We start from the raw sequence: 7,336 nt of genomic DNA on the forward strand, positions 1-7,336 counted from the left end.
GGTTATTTTTCTAAGGTCGCCCTAGAAAAAAAATTATTTCAGCCGCTAGGCAAGATTTTATTGGCTCAAAAAATCGTTTTAGGTTATTAAAGTGTGTTTTGATCCTGTTGAGTGAAATATGTGGAGTTTTAAAAGATTTATAGGCGTGTGAAAGGTGGAAAAGTTGACATTTATTATTTCTTTATTTCTTTATTTCAGCTTGTAACTATCTTTTGATTGTTTGTAAAAATAGTTTTGATTTTTTTAAGTGTTTTGCATTCCTAATAAAATAGATTTGTGGACTTTACATTGTTTTTTTTTATCGTGTTTGTTCCAACACTTTTTTAATCGGTTCTTTTAAAATATCTTTATTATTAGTCAGGCTGGGAATGGTTTTACATTCCCAATATTAGTTAAACTATTTGACAAGTCAGAATATATTAGGCATTCCGGCTTAGCTCCATTTTTGCTAGGGGTCAATTTCAAAATGGATTCGTTAACGTATTTTTGAGTGTGACGTCATCAATGACGTCATCACACGGGGGCCGGGACGCCCCTTCATTCCAGTCTCTATCAGTCATTGTTTGGTGTATGTATGTATGTATGTATGAGTGTGTGTGTGTGTGTGTGTGTGTGTGTGTGTGTGTGTGTGTGTGTGTGTGTGTGTGTGTGTGTGTGTGAGTGTGTGTTAGATCATCTTGAACCCCATCCGTCCCACTCCTGCGCCTTTCTGCCTCCTCCCCTTTTTTATTTATTTATTTTCCTGCTCGTATATTGTGTGTATGTGCATGTGATTAGATAAGGTTCTGCCAGGAAGGGGGGCGTGTGGGGGTGGTAAGGTGATTGGTGGGTGTTGAGGGTCATGGTGGTGATATATATATATATATATATATATATATATATATATATATATATATATATATATATATATATATATATATATATATATATATATATATATATATATATATATATATATATGTGTGTGTTTGTGTGTGTGTGTGTCGCATCTGTGTCTTGATTTCCTCTGTTATGTTCTCTTCCCTTCCTCCTCCTCCTGTTGAATATAAATATATGGAAAGTTATTTTGGAGTGTTGCATGTGTTGCTTGTTGTTTGCACTGCTTCCATGCGTCATTTGCATTATTACCACTATTTTACCTGTGTTGTTTGCAATAATTCACAGTTTGCTTGATTTGTTGATCTGCATAGCGTGTGAACAGAGAACTAGCTGTATATGACTACTGTTTACTTGTCTACCTTATTAATTCTCCTCTCACCACTCCCCCCAGCGCTTCCTCCGCCCCCCTGTCAGATATGGAGGGGTTGGGGAAAGGATGCCGTGTCCCTGAGTCTGCCCCTGACTGGCCAGCTGACGCCCATTGATATCTCCATGGCCGTGGTGAGGCAGGAGAGGACTCAAGGTAAAACTGTTTGCTGCCTTGTTTACGTCTTCATTTGTTCTCATTACTACTTCACTTCTGGTCTCTCTAAACTTTCTAATTGGGACAGAGCAAACTTAGAATTGTTCAGTGCCTCAAAAACTCAATTCCTCCATTCACCATCTCCACACAAGCTTCCAGACAACTAGCCCCTCTTGTTTAGTGACACTCAACTACCCCCCTCTTCCACACTGAACATCCTCGGTCTGTCCTTTACTTATAATCTAAACTGCAAACTTCACATCTCATTGTATAACGTTAGGCGTTCTGAGTCGTCTCCTGCAGCTTTTGTCAACCCCACACCCAGCTGTTAACTCTGTAGAGGGGCCTTATCCGTCCATCTGTCTGTCTGTCTGTGTCTGTCTGTCTGTGTCTGTCTGTCTGTATCTGTCTCTCTCTCTCTCTCTCTCTCTCTCTCTCTCTCTCTCTCTCTCTCTCTCTCTCTCTCTCTCTCTCTCTCTCTCTTGTGTGAATGACATTATTATTATTATTATTATTATTATTATTATTATTATTATTATTATTATTATTATTATTGTTATTGATGTTGTTGTTGTTGTTGTTGTTGTTGTTGTTGTTGTTGTTGTTGTTGTTGTTCCTTCTTCTTCTTCTTCTTCTTCTTCTTCTTCTTCTTCTTCTTCTTCTTCTTCTTCTACTTCTTCTTCTTTTCCTTTTATTTATTAGCAGGTATATTATCCAGTGTGTGTGTGTGCGTGTGGGATGATGTATGCATTTATGTGTGTGTGTATGTGTGTGTGTGTGTATATTGTTACAGTAGTTTACAAACTGAAAATATACCCACAGTGTGTGTGTGTGTGTGTGTGTGTGTGTGTGTTTAGAACTATGTGGTATTTTCAGATATGGTGTGTGTGTGTGTGTGTGTGTGTATGTGTAAAATTAAGGTTCAAAATTAGTATTATTAATATTACTACTATTATGATTATTATGGTTTGTAATACTTGTGTGTGTGTGTGAGGGGAAGAGAGGGAGAGGAAGGCTGGTTAACACACACACACACACACACACACACACACACACACACACACACACACACACACACACAGGCAAGCCACACCCTCTTTCTGAATGCAACACTCCGCTGAGAGAGAACGAGTTAGGAATGAAATATTAGTGAGTGAGGTTAAGTTAGGTTAGGATAGGTTAGGAATGTCGGTAGAGTGTTGATAGAGGATGTATGTTCGTGTGTGTGTTAGGTTAGGTTAGGAGTGTTTGTGTGTGTTGGGGTGTGTTTAGAAGATGTGTCAGTGTTGATAGAGGGTGTGTGTGTGTGTTACGTTTGGAGGTAAATTGAGGTGTGACTGTGTCTTGAGTTTGTTTTGTGTGTTTTAAATGATTTGGGTGAATTTGGGGGTGTGCGGGGTCTTTTGGGTGTATTTGAGTGTGTGTGGGGTGTTCTGAATGCATTTGGGTGTGTTAGCGGCATATTCTGTGGTGATTTCGGTGTTTTGGGTGTTTTAAGCGTGTTTTGGGTGTGTTTGGATGAGTTTGTGGGTATTTTGGGGTATTTTGTGTGTGTTTTGGATGTTTTGAATGTGTTTGGATGAGTTTTGTGGAGATTTTTTGGGTTTTGAGAGTGTTTTGAGTGTGTTTTGGATGTTTAAGCGTGTGTTTGGTGTGTTTGGGTGAGTTTTCTAGGTGTTGTTGGGTGTTGTTGGATATTTTGTGTATATTGTGTAGTGTTTTGGGGTGTTTTGGGAGTTTTGGGGGATATATTTCTTCATTATTAATGGGAAAACACCCTTGAAAATCTTGCTAATCATCTTTATGGATTTGAGAAATATTCTTGAGGTGAGAGAGAGAGAGAGAGAGAGAGAGAGAGAGAGAGAGAGAGAGAGAGAGAGAGAGAGAGAGAGAGAGAGAGAGAGAGAGTATGTGTGTGTATCTGTGTGTGTGTGTGTGTGTGTGTGTGTGTGTTGGGGGAGGAAGGGGGAGGAGCAGTGACAGGTAGACCTGACTAGGGAGGGGGATGGCTGGCGCCGGTCAGTCTTGCCCCACGCATAATGTAATAAGTGTTTCCGTATTCCCAGTAGCTTCTTTCTGTACCAAACACTGCCACGCAGCACCAGAGAGCCATGAGTACGTAAGGTGAGCCCAGCGGTGCTACCATCCCCTCATTCAGCCTTATTGCCTTCACAGCTTTGCCTCTCCTCCTCCCTGTAATGTCTTGAAGTTGTTTATTAAAGTTTTTTTTTTGTTATTTAGGTATTTTTTGGGGGGTTTATTTATTTAGCTTTTAGGTTTTGTTTACATCTGAGTCTGGAAACAGTTAGAAATTTAGGCGAATATTGAAGTTTCCTCAATATGTAAACAAGCAAGAAGGCAATCTTTAGCTTAGTTCCCCTTGCTGCGTTGCAAATCTCTGTAATAATTGATGTTTTTTTTTTTTAAGTGTGATTTTGGTGTATTTAGGAGTGTTGTGGGTGTTCTGAGTTTGTATTAGAGCTGTTTAAGAGTGTTTTGGATATATATTAGCTGTTGTCACGTGTGTTTTGCTTGAATTTTTGGTTTAGATTGTTTTTAGATGTATTTTACGTGTTTTGAGTGTTGTGGAGTGTTTTGAGTGTGTTGTGGAGTGTTTTTGTGTGTTTGTGGGTGTATTGAGGTGTGAGTGTGTTTTGAGTTTATTTTGGGTGTTTTAAGTGTTTTAGATGAGTCTTGGTGTGTGTTGGATTTTTTGAGCGTATTTGAGAGTGTGTGTGGTGTTCTGAGTGCGTTTGGGTATGTTAGGGGCGTTTTCTGTGGTGATGTGCATGTTTTGGATGTTTTAAGCGTGTTTTGGGTGTATTTGGATGTGTTTTCTTGGTAGTTTTGGGTATTTTGTGTGTGTTTTGGATGTTTTGAGTGTATTTGGGTGAGTTTTGTTGAGATTTTGTGGTGTTGGGAGTATTTTGAGTGTGTTTTGGATGTTTTGAGTGTGTTTTGGATGTGTATGGGTGAGTATTGCGCTCTCTCCTTCCCTGGGACTCAAAAAGTGCAGAATATTTCAATTTTTATAAAGTGTATTATAAAGTGTAACTACTGATATATATATATATATATATATATATATATATATATATATATATATATATATATATATATATATATATATATATATATATATATATATATATATATATATATATATATATATATATATATATATATATATATATATATATATATATATATATATATATATATATATATATATATATATATATATATATATATATATATATATATATATATATATATATATATATATATATATATATATATATATATATATATATATATAGATAGATAGATAGATAGATAGATAGAGAGAGAGAGCGAGAGAGAGAGAGAGAGAGAGAGAGAGAGAGAGAGAGAGAGAGAGAGAGAGAGAGAGAGAGAGATAACTAGCAAGAACTTAACATACACACACACACACACACTTACAAACCAATGCACTCATAAACATTCAAATTTTCCTCACTTTTCAATCCCTAGAAAGGAGAGAGTGCGAGACAAGACATCCTAGAAAGCCTAACATTTCTGCCAATATTACAGGATGGAGAGCTTAGGATACCACACGGAGGAGGGTGAAGGAGCCTTGGGGAAGCCTGAAGAAGGGGCAGTGAAGGAGGGAGGCCTGGAGGTGAAGGAAATGCAGAAAATTCCTCTAATAGTGAGCGCTTCGCTGGTCAGACCATCCCTCACTGAATATTTTGACCGAGGCTTCGAGATACGAGATGAGAATCCGTTTTTTAGTAGTTTAAGCCAGTTTTATGTGTTTTTGGGTGTTTGTAGATTGTTTTTATCTTGTTTTGAGTATTTTTTTGGTTTGTGAAAGGAGGGAGAAAGCTTAAATACAGTAATAATACCGAAAAAAAAGGCTTAAATTGAGAGTTTTAAAGTTATCTTAGCGTATATTAAGCTGTTTTAAATGTTTTAAGTTACCAGAAGAGAGGAAGCTTAAATTTAATATTAGGATAAGGAAAAAGCTTATTTCTTGCATTAGGAAGAAAGGAAAGCTTAATATTGCCACCTCATCCCCCCAGCCCCCAGTGAGCCAGGTGACCCCCTAGAACAACGCCATCCTGCCTATTTGTGGTGTGGCAGCCCAGATCGTCCCCCCTCCCTCCCTCATCCTCCTCCTCCTCTAGCAAAGAAGAGACGTTTAATCAGCTAGTGGACAGGTTGTTGTTGTTGTTGTTATTGTTGTTGTGGGGGTGGCGGTGGTAGTAGTGGCGGCGGTGGTTGTTCGTCTCTCTCTCTCTCTCTCTCTCTCTCTCTCTCTCTCTCTCTCTCTCTCTCTCTCTCTCTCTCTCTCTCTCTCAGGCGGTGGTGGGGGGACGGGAGGGCGTAGTCTCGAGGAGGCTGGCAGAGGTTATGGAAGGGTCCTGGTATGCTCCCTCTCCCTCACTCCCTCGCTCCCTCCTTGGGCTCTCTCCGGAACGTAAGTAGCAGTAGTAGTAGTAGTAGTTTATTATTATTATTTTTATTATTGTTATTATTATTATTATTATTATTATTATTATTATTATCATTATTATTGTTAATAGTAGTAGTAGTAGTAGTAGTAGTAATTTATTATTATTATTATTATTATTATTATTATTATCATTATTATTATTATTATTATTATTATTATCATTATTATTATTATTATTATTATTATTATTATTTGTAGTAGTAGTTGTAGTAGTAGTAGTAATATCGTTATTATTACTGTTATTACAATTTTCATAATTTTCTCGTTATTTTTTACTACTACTACTGCTACTACTACCACTACCCTCTTCCTTCTCTTCCTCCTCCTCCTCCTCTTCCTACCACCACCACCACTACCACCACCACCACCACCATCACTACTACAACAACCGCTATTATCCCAACAGAAGTAGCGGCGTGGCTGGAAGTGGGCGGAAGTTTAGCAGGCTTCTCTAAGATTGGGCTGGAAGTTAGCGGAAGAGGAGACGTGGCACATGACAAGGCAATACAGGGCTTACAGAGGGCAGGCGTGACTGGGCCCTGCCTCGCCGCCCTTGTCAACACCCTAGAGAGAAATACGCTCACCTTGTAGAGAGGATATATTTTCATTTTCTTTCGTTGTATATATATTTTTTTTTATTTATTATTAAAAGGAATATTTTCTTTTTTCTATTTTTCGTTCGTTTTATAATGGATTGTTTAATTTTATCTATATTTGTTTACATTTTTTATCAATTTCTTTCGATTTTATATTCAGTTTATTTATTTATCATTATTTCTTAAGATAATTTCTTTAATTTCTCTATTTTTCGCTCGTTTTCATAATGGGAGTGTTCAATTTTTATATATTTTTCAATCGTAATTTAATATCTTAGACTTAATATCCAATTTATTGATTTATTATTACTTCTAAGTGTGTGTAAGTACTTAAAAGTTTAATTTAATTATTTATTTATTTATTTTTATTTTCCGTCCGTTTTTATTATATTGGAAACTTATATCATATATATTCCAGTTTTGTTTCTTGTTCATGCCAGGTGTGACAATAAACATTAAGATTGTACTGCTTTTAATCCCAACGAGAGAGAGAGAGAGAGAGAGAGAGAGAGAGAGAGGAGAGAGAGAGAGAGAGAGAGAGAGAGGAGAGAGAGAGAGAGAGAGGAGAGAGAGAGAGAGAGAGAGAGACGCATACAGACACACAAAACTCCATTAATTATTTCAACACTTTCCATTATGAGACGAAAAGATTTTGAATGTATTTGAGTGTGTGTAGGGGTGTTCTGGATGCGTTTGGGTGTGTGCGGGGACTTGAGTGTATTTGTATTTGTATGCGGGATTTTTATTTAAGTGTATATGAGTGTGTGTGAGGGTGTTTTGGATGCGTTTGGGTGTGTGCGGGGTCTTTAGAGTGTATTTGAGTGTGTGTTGGGTCTTTTG

The 7,336-nt window shown here is 37.4% G+C and overlaps 1 long non-coding RNA gene across 2 annotated transcripts in view; it reads left to right on the forward strand.

The window, feature by feature from the left end:
• Window positions 1-6,920, forward strand: part of LOC135100511 (uncharacterized) — an 11,715-nt gene extending 4,795 nt beyond the window's left edge. For both annotated transcript variants that reach the window (XR_010268752.1, XR_010268754.1), the window contains exons 2-4: window positions 1,271-1,402; window positions 4,976-5,864; window positions 6,307-6,920. This is a non-coding gene — a long non-coding RNA (uncharacterized LOC135100511). The remainder of the gene's footprint in view (window positions 1-1,270; window positions 1,403-4,975; window positions 5,865-6,306) is intronic.
• The last annotated feature ends 416 nt before the right edge of the window (window positions 6,921-7,336 follow it).

This window comes from Scylla paramamosain, chromosome 5, assembly GCF_035594125.1.
Source record: "Scylla paramamosain isolate STU-SP2022 chromosome 5, ASM3559412v1, whole genome shotgun sequence".
Classification (NCBI taxonomy): Eukaryota; Metazoa; Arthropoda; class Malacostraca; order Decapoda; family Portunidae; genus Scylla; species Scylla paramamosain.